The sequence below is a fragment of the Lissotriton helveticus genome, chromosome 6 (genome assembly GCF_964261635.1).
Source record: "Lissotriton helveticus chromosome 6, aLisHel1.1, whole genome shotgun sequence".
In the NCBI taxonomy this organism is placed as follows: domain Eukaryota; kingdom Metazoa; phylum Chordata; class Amphibia; order Caudata; family Salamandridae; genus Lissotriton; species Lissotriton helveticus.
The window spans coordinates 908,161,570-908,174,289 of record NC_136067.1 but is presented as its reverse complement, the minus strand read 5'-3'; the positions used below and the strand labels follow the sequence as shown (position 1 = coordinate 908,174,289).

At 52.4% G+C, this 12,720-nt stretch overlaps 1 protein-coding gene across 7 annotated transcripts in view; it reads right to left on the bottom strand.

Moving 5' to 3' along the window:
* LOC144761592 (monocarboxylate transporter 10-like) overlaps window positions 1–12,720 on the bottom strand; it is a 1,000,737-nt gene that overhangs the window by 134,665 nt on the left and 853,352 nt on the right. The gene's annotated exons all lie outside the window — the stretch shown is intronic.

Below are 12,720 nucleotides of genomic sequence, written 5' to 3'. Positions count from 1 at the left end.
ATAAAGACACTAATAAGACAGTCATTCACTCACTAACAGAGACATATGCACACTAATCCACCCATACAGTCCTGCACATATGCTGTCTTCAAAACACATTCAAACAGAGACTCAGCCATTCTTGCATCTATGTAGTAAGTAATACTCCCACCAAACCATGCAAACACTCATACTGATACTAAGAAAAACATCTAATAACCTATATGCATACACATGTACCTACTCATCAACCCATGGAGCCACTTATACACAAAGTGAAACACTAATACATATATTTAAATATTTAAGCATTGCTCAGTAATATATGTATTCACTAAGATATTCAATAATATATACATATATAACACATATTTATTTTTCAGAAAGACACACATTCACTGGATGGTGTCATCAGTGATGTCATGAGTGATGTAATATGTGACGTCATCAGCAGTGCATTACACGCGCAAGTTATAGTGAGTCCAACTAACTATAACGTGGAATTTCATTGGTTTTATATCAGTAAAATTTCCAGCTAACTATAACTGGTGTCAAACCTATGGTTTTTTCAGTGAATTTCATAGGTTTTGTAAATGCTAGTTCCTAACTATAACGTGTGTAAAACCTATGGTTTTTTCAGTGAATATATATATATATATATATATATAGATATATATATTCACTGAAAAAACCATAGGTTTGACACACGTTATAGTTAGGAATTCGCATTTAAAGAACCTTTGAAATTCACTGAAAAAAACATAGGTTTAACACACGTTATAGTTAGGAATTAGCTTTGAAAAAACCTTTGAAATTCACTGAAAAAACCATAGGTTTGACACACGTTATAGTTAGGAATTAACTTTGAAAAAACCTTTGAAATTCACTGAAAAAAACATAGGTTTCACACACATTATTGTTAGGAATTAGCATTTAAAAAACCTTAGAAATTCACTGAAAAAAACATAGGTTTCACACCAGTTATAGTTAGCTGGACATTTTACTCATACAAAACCATTGAAATTACCCTGTTATACTTAGTTGTACTCACTATAACTCGCGCGCCCGCAATCCACTGCTGATGATGTCACATATTACATCACTCATGACATGGTCCGTGACATCACTCATGACATCACTGATGACATCTCAAATGACATCACTCATGACATCACTGATGACATCATCCTGTGAATGTGTGTCTTTCTGAAAAATAAATATTTTTTTATAGGTGTATATCTAAACGTTGATGGAAGAATAAATGGGTAAATAAGTGTCTAAATGGATATTTTTGTAAAAATTATTTGTTAACTGATTTAATAAGTGTATCTTAGTGAATACATGTATTAGCCAGTAATGTTTACATTTTTAAATATATGTATCTGTGTTTCACTTTGTGTATAAGTGGCTACATGGTTGGTGAGTAGCTACATGAGTGTGTATATGTGTCAGGAATCCCTTTCCCCCCTGCTGCCCACTCCCCACAGCGCGATCTATCACGGGAACGTGAAATCGGCGGAAGAACGAACTACAGGTACCAGCATGCCTAGCGCGGGCCAAAGTGCAGGCTGGAAACACCCATTAAAGACGTACGCAGTAGAGGAAAGGCGTCGGATATCCGTGCCGGCCTTCCTTGGATCTAGAGACCGCGGACCCGTGTCTCCTTAGTATTTGCCGCGGACCTTATTTGAGCCTCTTTGACCAAGACCTGAGGTTAGATTGAGCGGCTGCTCTCTTACACCCCCGTTATTGCAGCTCCTCGCGGTCGAGTGTCTGGCTAGGCATTCCCGTGAGTGGAGCGAGCAGAGACGCTATTACAGCTCCTCGCGGTCGAGTGTCTGGCTAGGCATTCCCGTGAGTGGAGCGAGCAGAGACGCACACCGTGGAGGTGTTTGTCGCGTCCTCTGTTTTGGGATCTTTTGAACCTTGGGTGTGCGCAGCTTGATTTGATAAAAATTTGTAATGCGCAGAACAATAACCCGGAGGTATCAAGGCGCCTAACAATACCATCACAAGATTGAGACAAACATCCTTACATATAGGCTTGCAGAAAGAGGCGAGTTTTAAGAGCCCCTCAAAATTTCTGTAGGGAAGGCAGAGACCTAAGATCGAGGGGAAGATCATTCCACCATTTGGGAGCTTGGGTGGAGAAGGCCCTGCCGCCCCACTTGGCTTTTCGTGTGCGGGGGACTGTCAAGAGCGATTTCCCTGAGGAACGTAAGTTCCTTCTGGGAATGTAAAGGGAGATGATGGAACCAACTCCCAGATCGCTGTCTTTTGCAATGGCTCTGTAAGTCATGCATAGAGCTTTGAACCGTACTCGGTATTCTACCGGTAGCCAGTGCAGTGTTTTCCTGGCCAGCGTAGCCGAGGAACGTCTGGGAACATCCAGGACGAATCTGGCTATGGCGTTCTGGACCACCTGTAAGCGCTGTAGGAGGCTCCTGCTTAGCCCCACATACAGCGCATTACAGTAGTCCAGACGTGAGCCAATGAGTGCGACCGCTATTTGCTTTCTGGACTGTAAAGAAAGGTATTTTCTGATCCTTCGCAGGGTGTGAATCAATCCCCAGCAAGTGGAGATGGTTCTACTCACCTGCCTGCTCATATCCAGGGCAGGGTCTATCATCACCCCAAGGTTCTTAGCAGATGTTGTGGGGAAAGGACACTCTCCTAACGAGTCAGGTCACCAATTGGCTGACCAGATGTTCTCTTTCCCTCCAAACACCATTACCTCTGTCTTCTCCCCATTCAGTTTGAGTGAATTCTGGATCATCCAGTGACCAACCGCCTCCATACAAGATCTAAACTTGGAGGCAGTTCGTACATCTGAATGGGAGAGAGAGACGAGGATTTGGGTGTCGTCTGCGTAAGAAACTACCTCCATCCCGAAAGTTCTTATAAGTCTGGCAGCGAAGAACAGACACGCACACCACGGAGGTGATTGCAGGTGTTCTGTTCCTTGGAGTTACGCGTGCAAGGTTGAGCGGCTGCTCCCTTAAACACAACTCGGTAACCTCGGCTGTGGCAGGACCGGGCATTACCGAGTTCGTTATCGTAACCCTAGGTGCTCCTTGAAACCTTACCAGGCGCTGCATATCGGCCTCACCGATAAAGCACACTAACAACGATTCGAACGGCATTTTCAGCCGTTACTGAGCACAGTGCCCTCCGTTGGGAAATACCCAGACCGGTATTCATGCGGAGGACGGTTGGTTTCTCAGTCATAGCAGTGGATCAAGGCTGGTGCGGGTATCGTTGCATTAAAGCTTTATTATTTCTTGGTCCATTGACATTATCTCTGGTCGTGGTTTCACTACCGTTCAGCGGGACTTCATTGTGTATGGTTTTGCTTTGCTTTCTTCTAAACAACCAATAAATAACATATTGGATGTAACAAGTGGTAGAGATGTGTTCTTCTCTTGCAGTCTAGGCTATCTCCCGACCCTGAGACAATCAGGCAGATCACAATATGGGTTATAAGTTGTTTTTTTGAGTATCAGTATGAGTGTCTGTATTGTTCGGTGGGCGATATTACTTAGCGCACAGATGCATGAATGAGTGACTCACTGTTTATATGTGTTTTGAAGACAGCATGTGTGCAAGACTGTGTGGGTGGATGATTGTATGTATGGGTGGGTTAGTGAGTGAATGATTGTCTCAATAGTATATTCATGTGTAACTACATATGTTTTAAACTAGTATATGTTCGTATTGATGTATATAATTGAGTATATGTGAGAGTGAGAATTTGGAAGAGTACCTGTAAAAATAAGTATGTGTTTTTATAATTGATTGTTTCAGAGAGTAAATATGTGTACATTTCTGTAGTAGTATGTGTAGTGGTGTGTATACAGCAGTATAATCAAGTAAATTGATTTTTGATAGTTTATTTGCATGTGTGAATATGTGTGTGAGTAACTATATGGATGAGTATTAGTGTGTAACAGGATGTATAGGTGTATGAGTATATATGATGAGTGAGTACATGTATGAGTGACTATATAGGACTGTTGTTGAATGAGTGGATGTGCATGTAGATGTTGGAATTACCTGGAATTACCTAATAGGTTGTTGTAATTGGTATTGGTATCTCCATTTTTTTGTAAATTGTAGTTTCCATTTTTGAATGTGTATATCAAAGATACTATTAGGGTGAGAGGTGGTCTGCTACTCTTTCAGAAGGATGATGTCATCAGTGATGTCATTTGAGATGTCATCAGTGATGTCATGAGTGATGTCACTGACCATGTCATGAGTGATGTAATATGTGACATCATCAGCAGTGGATTGAGGGCGCGTGAGTTATAGTGAGTACAACTAACTATAACAGGGGAATTTCAATGGTTTTGTATGAGTAAAATGTCCAGCTAACTATAACTGGTGTGAAACCTATAGTTTTTTCAGTGAATTTCTAAGGTTTTTTAAATGCTAATTCCTAACCATAACGTGTGTGAAACCTATGGTTTTTTCAGTGAATTTCAAAGGTTTTTTCAAAGCTAATTCCTAACTATAACGTGTGTCAAACCTATGGTTTTTTCAGTGAATTTCAAAGGTTTTTTCAAAGCTAATTCCTAACTATAACGTGTGTTAAACCTATGTTTTTTTCAGTGAATTTCAAAGGTTTTTTAAATGCTAATTCCTAACTATAACGTGTGTGAAACCTATGGTTTTTTCAGTGAATTTCTAAGGTTTTTTCAATGTTAATTTGTAACTATAACGTATGTTAAACCAATGTTTTTTTCCGTGAATTTGCAAGGTTTTTTAAATACTAATTTCTAACTATATCAGGTCTGAAACATATGGTTTTTTCAGTGAATTTCCAAAGTTTTTAACATGCTAATTTCTGTATCAATTTTTATATTTTTTATATATTTATTTTTCACAAACTGCCTTTGTATATTATAATAGATTGACTGTATCCAGTATTATGCAATGGCACAGCTAATTTGTAATATTTGGTTAAAGTTGCACAGTATAGTCTACATCTTTAATCAACAATAAACACTCAAATTTGTTATTTTCCTTTTTTTGTGATTTTTTTCAACGTGCGTGCACCTTGCAAATTTGTTTTTAAAAAAAATGTTTTTTTGGGCCTTTGGGGTCCTTCAGGGACTGTTGGACAGGCCTCGTAGCCGGGCCGTCACCCCCTACGCACAACAGGGCCCGGACCCCGGCTCTCCCTGAATCCCCAGCAAGAGTCACCCCGGCAACCCCCCGAGGTAATCCCCAACACGTCCACACCGGGACTCCAGCTCCTGAACCCTCCCGTACTGGCTGGCCGGGTCCCCGTCAGCCCCATGGCCGGCCCGGCAGCCATCTTTGGACACTCCAACACGAGGCCACGTGGCCTCGACTCGACCCCAACCCGGGGCCTGGCCCGGCCCGACATCGAGGCACCAACCTCCACACAGGAGGTAAAGAGACCACTTGGCAGGTCAATGAAAGAAGAAGGCGTCAACGGCTCTCCTCCGCCGGGTGTCGATCACCCCCGGCCTCCCTGGGCGCTGGCTCCAACCCCCTGCTGGGTGTCGGGACCCCCTCATTCCGGACCTCCCGACCTCAAGGCGCGAGGGTCCGGACATCAAAGGGAACCAGACCTATAACTGGGGAAGCCCCAGACCAGGAGGGCAGTTGTATCCTGGAGTCGAGAGACACCGAGAAGAACTCATCCTGGGCGAACTGCTGGCGCTGCCGCAACCCTGCTCTGTGACCCCTTCGTCTTGGCCTGCTGGCGCTGCCGCGGCCCTCTGCAACGTGAACCATCATCTTGGCCTGTTGGCGCGGCCCTCTGCAACGTGAACCATCATCTTGGCCTGCTGGCGCTGCCGCGGCCCTCTGCAACGTGAACCACCAGCTCGGCCTGCTGGCGCTGCCACGGCCCTCTGTAACTTGAACCATCATCTTGGCCTGCCGGCGCTGCCGCGGCCCTACGCCAATTGAACCATCGCCTAGGCCTGCTGGCGCTGCCGCGGGCCGACCCCGCAGACTCCTAAGCTCGAGGATTGTGAGCTTCCCTCCTGCCACCTCCGGTACCGATCCGGTACCAAGACTGTCCCGCTACCCCCTTTTCCTACAGAGACTAGAATTGAGAGGACCCTCGAGTCCTGAATCTCCTGTACCACTGATAACCTTGCCGCAAGAACCCTTTATAAAGAGCGTTGATCTCATCCTTGTGTGGTGTCTATCTGTGGGGAGGGAAGTGACTTGTCTGTACGATCGCCGGAGACGGCCCTCATCGGAGGCCTCTCCCCCAGTATTCGGCCGACCCTCTGGGTCCCCGTCTAACATTGGTGGCCAGCTGCGCGATCTGAACCTACGCATAATCGTACAGAGGGTCACTCGCCCCACGACACACAACCACCATGACAACAAAAGAGAACGGAGCAACAGAAAAATTCCAGATGGAAAAGCTGGAAGAATACAACCACAGAGAACTGAAACAATTTTGCATAGAATTAGGCATTTCAACCACAGGACTGAGCACGAAAGAGGACTTCAAACGAGCCCTGGAATCTTGGGCGGAGACGGGTACGACCGTACCCCAAACACGAAGCCACGAGACCCCCGAAACAAACCCCACGCCGACGGAAGAAAGAAGATCGGGTCTCTCCCCAGAAGAGGTCCGGGAACGGGAAAAAAGCAGGCTCCATGAATTAGAACTGGCACGACTGCGCTTAGATGGAGAGCTCAAATTGGCGGAACAAAAAATAACGTTGGAACACTTACGGCTCCGAGAGGAGCGAGAAGAGAAACAAAGGCAGAGAGAGCTAGAAGAGAAGAAGCTAACCTACGAACATGAGCGCAACCTCAAAGAACTAGAGATTTGGCAGCAGAACAAGGAACTCGGGGTCCCCGAGCGCACGAACACTCCTGCCCCTACAGACCCCAAGGTCCACATACCCAAGGATGTCGTCAGAGAGTACTACAAGAACGATGACATCCAGCAATGGTTCAAAGCGTACGAGGTAGCCATGACCTCCCACCGGATTCCCCGGGGCGACTGGGGAGCCGGGTTATGGGGGAGGTTTGTCAACGAAGGGCGAGACGCCCTGCTGCAACTCCCGGACCATCTGATGACATCCTACGACCACATGAAAGTCGCCCTCCTCACTCGATACGGACTCACACCCGAGATGTACCGCCAGCGGTTCCGCGACTGCAAACGGATCCCGGGTACAACTTGGGTGGAGTACGTGAACTTCTTTAGCCGGGCCTTCGAGGGGTGGATCAAGGGCAGCAACGTGACCACCTACGAACAGCTCTTTGACCTTGTTGTGTGGGAGCACCTTTCTAACAACTGCTTCATCGAACTCAGGCAGCACCTCCTGGACAGTAAACTAACGGAACCTCGGCAACTCGCCGCCGAAGCTGACCGATGGGAAAGCACCTGAGTTGGCCGAAACGGACCCAGCGAAGCGCACAGAACTACCCAAGGGCCCCATCGCCCCCGTGGAGGGGGGGCCAGGGTCAGGGTAGGGACACCGGCCCGGTGACTCCCGCCAGCAACACCCTGCCCCCGGCCGGCAGGGGAAACCCCCCGATGCGACCTGGCTTCCGAGCCAACCTCACTTGCCACCGATGCCAGCGACCCGGCCACTACGCAAATGATCCCAATTGCCCAAAGAACCCGAACCCTTTACCCCGCCAGGTCGCTGCTGCAGCCCTGGGGGAAGAGCAAACCCCAGAAGACCAAGAAGAGTACGAAACCGACCAGCCTGAGTGGGAACCGGCCGCCATGTCCCTGGTTTGCTTAGGGGAACGAGACCTGATCCCTCGGGCCCCCCTTCCCGCCAACACGCAGAAGTACAGCCAGTGGGTGAACATTAATGGCCGCCGGGCTGAAGCCCTCCGCGACACCGGGGCCAGTGTGACCTCGGTCCGCTGTCATCTGGTGGCCCCGGACCAGATCTTGCCGAACATTCTTTGCCCTGTCCGGTCAGCCGACAACTCAGAAAGTCTCTGTCAAATGGCCTACGTCCCCTTCGAATGGGGCGGAGTATCAGGGATGCTGAAAGTGACTGTCCGCGATGATGCCCCCGTGGATTGCCTCCTGGGGAACGATCTCGTAAGCTCTCCCTGGGCAGCAGTCGAACGGAGAGAGCACCTGGGGATGCTGGGCCTCCCCGAATGGGTCTGTGCCACGACCCGGTCCATGACCGCCCGTGCCGTCCCCAGTCCAGAAGAACCCGAGTGGCCGGAGCCTCCTCCCGCGATTGTCCCAGAGGAGGCCACCCCAGAAGCAAGTCCCCCGGCCCAAACCAAAGAAGGACCCGGTCGGCTCCCGGACCTCCCCGACCTGGCCCAGTGGCGTCAAGAGGGGGGTCCCACCCAGGAACAATTCCAACAAGAACAAAGAACCTGTCCCTCCCTCGAGGGACTCCGGCAGCAAGCCCTTGCCCAGAGCGCAGGGGACACCTCGGGGGCCCACTGGATCTACTGGGACAATGACCTGCTCTACAGTGAGCAAAGGATTGCAGAACTGGGGGCCAGTCGGGTGCTGGTGGTGCCCCTCCGCTTCAGAGATTTTCTCTTGAACTTAGGCCACGATATACCCCTTGCCGGACACCTGGGACAGGACAAAACATACGACCGCCTGGTGACCCACTTTTACTGGCCCCGAATGCGAAAAGATGTCACCAACCACTGCAAGGCCTGCCCCACCTGCCAGGCCAGCGGAAAAAGTGGCCGAAAAACCAAAGCACCCTTGCAGCCTTTTCCCGTCGTCACCACCCCGTTCGAACGGGTGGGAATAGACATTGTGGGGCCCCTGGACCCCCGAACCGCCCAAGGACACCGGTTCATCCTGGTCCTGGTGGACCACGCCACCCGCTATCCCGAGGCTATCCCTCTTCGAACCGTGACGGCGCCTGTGGTAGGCCGAGCCCTGATGGGGATCTTCTCCCGGGTGGGCTTTCCCCGGGAGGTCGTCAGCGACAGGGGCACGAACTTCATCTCGAAATACATGAAGTCTCTCTGGCAACAGTGCGGGGTCACCTACAAATTCACGACCCCCTATCACCCGCAAGGAAATGGATTGGTCGAGCGGTTTAACCGCACTCTCAAAGGAATGATCATGGGCCTAGAAGAGCCCCTCCGTCGCCAGTGGGACGTGCTACTCCCGTGCCTCCTGTTCGCCTACCGAGAGGTCCCTCAAAAATCCCTAGGCTTCAGCCCATTTGAACTCCTGTACGGGCACCCCGTCCGGGGTCCCCTCAGCCTAGTCAAAGAAGGTTGGGAGAGGCCCCCCCAGAAAACTCCCCCGGATGTATACAAATACCTCTTGGCCCTTCGCAACCAGACCCGGCGATTCAGGGAGATCACCAAAGTCAACCTTGAAGCCAGTCAGGAAGACATGAAGAAATGGTATGATCAGCACGCCTCCTCCCTCGAGTTCGAGCCGGGACAACAGGTCTGGGTGATGTCCCCGGTTGAACCCTGTGCCCTACAGGACAAATGGTCCGGACCCTTCAAGGTGATCGAACGCAAGGGGCCCGTCACCTACTTAATCGACATGGAAACCTCCCGGAACCCCCTACGGGTCCTCCACGCCAACAGACTCAAGCCCCATTTTGTACGCTCAGAACTCAGTCTCCTGATGGCTACCGATAATGGGACGGAAGAAGACTCCGAGCCCCTTCCGGACCTGCTGAGGACCCTCGAGCAGGATGGCTCCGTGGAAGGGGTCAGACTCTCCGAGGCCTTGTCCCCGGAGCAACGCAAAGACTGTCAAGCTCTCCTGACACGATTCGCATCCTTGTTCTCTCTCACCCCTGGGGTCACCCCCTGGTGCCTTCACGATGTGGATACCGGGGACAGCCCCCCTATTCGCCACAGGGCGTACCGCGTACCAGATCAGGTGCGCGCCTGCATCCAGACCGAGGTGTCCAAGATGCTGACACTGGGAGTGATCGAACCCTCGGACAGCCCCTGGGCCAGCCCCGTCGTCCTGGTCCCCAAGGCCGCCGCCCCGGGCGTTGCCCCTGAGCTCCGGTTCTGTGTGGACTACCGGGGACTGAATGCCGTTACCAGGACCGACGCTCACCCTATCCCCCGGGCAGATGAGCTAATTGACCGTATGGGGGCCGCCCGCTACCTAAGCATCTTCGATTTAACAGCGGGCTACTGGCAAATCGGCCTCACCCCCAGGGCCCAAGAACGATCCGCCTTCTCTACCCCGGACGGTCACTACCACTTCAGGGTGATGCCATTCGGCATGAAAAACGCTCCGGCAACATTTCAACGACTCGTGAACCAGGTACTGGCGGGCCTCGAAGGATTCAGCGCCGCCTACCTGGACGACATCGCTGTATACAGTCACCACTGGACCGACCACCGCCGCCACCTGCGGGAAGTTCTACACGCCCTCCAGCAGGCCGGGCTCACCCTCAAGGCCAGCAAATGTCAGGTGGGCCAAGGGTCCGTGACCTACCTAGGACACCAAGTGGGAAGCGGTCTGGTGGCCCCCCTCCAGCTCAAGATCGCTGCCATACAGGCCTGGCAACCCCCTACGACCCAAACCGAGGTCCGGCCATTCCTGGGGCTCACCGGGTACTACCGGCGGTTCGTGAAGGACTATGGGAGCATCGTGGGGCCCCTCACGGAGCTCACATCCAAGAAGAGCCCCAAAATGATCAACTGGACTCCGGACTGCCAATCGGCCTTCGAGAAACTGAAGGCCGCCATGTGCACTGCACCCGTGCTCCAGGCTCCCGACTACGGCCGGGAATTCATCGTGCAGACGGACGCCTCCGATCATGGCGTGGGGGCCGTCCTCTCCCAACTCAACACCGAGGGAGTCGATCAGCCAGTGGCATTCATCAGCCGACGCCTGCTGGCCCGGGAACAGCGCTGGAGCACCATCGAGAGGGAGGCCTTCGCCGTAGTGTGGGCCCTCAAGAAGCTCCGGCCCTACCTCTTCGGCACCCCCTTTCGGGTGCAGACAGACCACCGACCCCTGCAATGGTTGATGCAGATGCGGGGGGAGAACCCGAAACTGTTGCGCTGGTCCATCTCCTTACAGGGAATGGACTTCACTGTGGAGCATCGTCCAGGCCAGAACCACGCCAACGCAGACGGCCTGTCACGCTTTTTCCGCCTCGGCGAGGAGAGTCCCCAAGAGGATGGCTGACTCTCCCTGCCTTCAGCTGGGGGGGACGCATGTTGGACAGGCCTCTTAGCCGGGCAGTCACCCCCTACGCACAACAGGGCCCGGACCCCGGCTCTCCCTGAATCCCCAGCAAGAGCCACCCCGGCAACCCCCCGAGGTAATCCCCAACACGTCCACACCGGGACTCCAGCTCCTGAACCCTCCCGTACCGGCTGGCCGGGTCCCCGTCAGCCCCATGGCCGGCCCGGCAGCCATCTTTGGACACTCCAACACGAGGCCACGTGGCCTCGACTCGACCCCAACCCGGGGCCTGGCCCGGCCCCGACATCGAGGCACCAACCTCCACACAGGAGGTAAAGAGACCACTTGGCAGGTCAATGAAAGAAGAAGGCGTCAACGGCTCTCCTCCGCCGGGTGTCGATCACCCCCGGCCTCCCTGGGCGCTGGCACCAACCCCCTGCTGGGTGTCGGGACCCCCTCATTCCGGACCTCCCGACCTCAAGGCGCGAGGGTCCGGACATCAAAGGGAACCAGACCTATAACTGGGGAAGCCCCAGACCAGGAGGGCAGTTGTATCCTGGAGTCGAGAGACACAGAGAAGAACTCATCCTGGGCGAACTGCTGGCGCTGCCGCAACCCTGCTCTGTGACCCCTTCGTCTTGGCCTGCTGGCGCTGCCGCGGCCCTCTGCAAAGTGAACCATCATCTTGGCCTGCTGGCGCTGCCGCGGCCCTCTGCAACGTGAACCATCATCTTGGCCTGCTGGCGCTGCCGCGGCCCTCTGCACCGTGAGCCATCATCTCGGCCTGCTGGCGCTGCCGCGGCCCTCTGCAACGTGAACCATCATTTTGGCCTGCTGGCGCTGCCGCGGCCCTCTGCAACGTGAACCACCAGCTCGGCCTGCTGGCGCTGCCGCGGCCCTCTGTAACTTGAACCATCATCTTGGCCTGCCGGCGCTGCCGCGGCCCTACGCCAATTGAACCATCGCCTAGGCCTGCTGGCGCTGCCGCGGGCCGACCCCGCAGACTCCTAAGCTCGAGGATTGTGAGCTTCCCTCCTGCCACCTCCTGTACCGATCCGGTACCAAGACTGTCCCGCTACCCCCTTTTCCTACAGAGACTAGAATTGAGAGGACCCTCGAGTCCTGAATCTCCTGTACCACTGATAACCTTGCCGCAAGAACCCTATATAAAGAGCGTTGATCTCATCCTTGTGTGGTGTCTATCTGTGGGGAGGGAAGTGACTTGTCTGTACGATCGCCGGAGACGGCCCTCATCGGAGGCTTCTCCCCCAGTATTCGGCCGACCCTCTGGGTCCCCGTCTAACAGGGACCCCACGAGAAGGCCTAGGGTGTCGGGGAGTCTCTACCCTGCCTCCTTTTCACGTTCTCCACTATTGTTTTTGAGTGACTTCTGCCTCAAGGGTGCGTGAAACGTGCGCGCACCTCGCAATTTTTTAATTTTTTTTTGCCCCTCGGGGTCCTTCAGGGACCCCTTGAGAAGGCCTAGGCGGTCAGGGAGCCTCTACCCTGCCCCCTTTTCACGTTTTCCACTTTCGTTTTTCACTCTCGAGGGTGCGTGCACCGTGCGCACACCTCGCGATTTTAAAAGATATATTTTGGGCTTCGGGGTC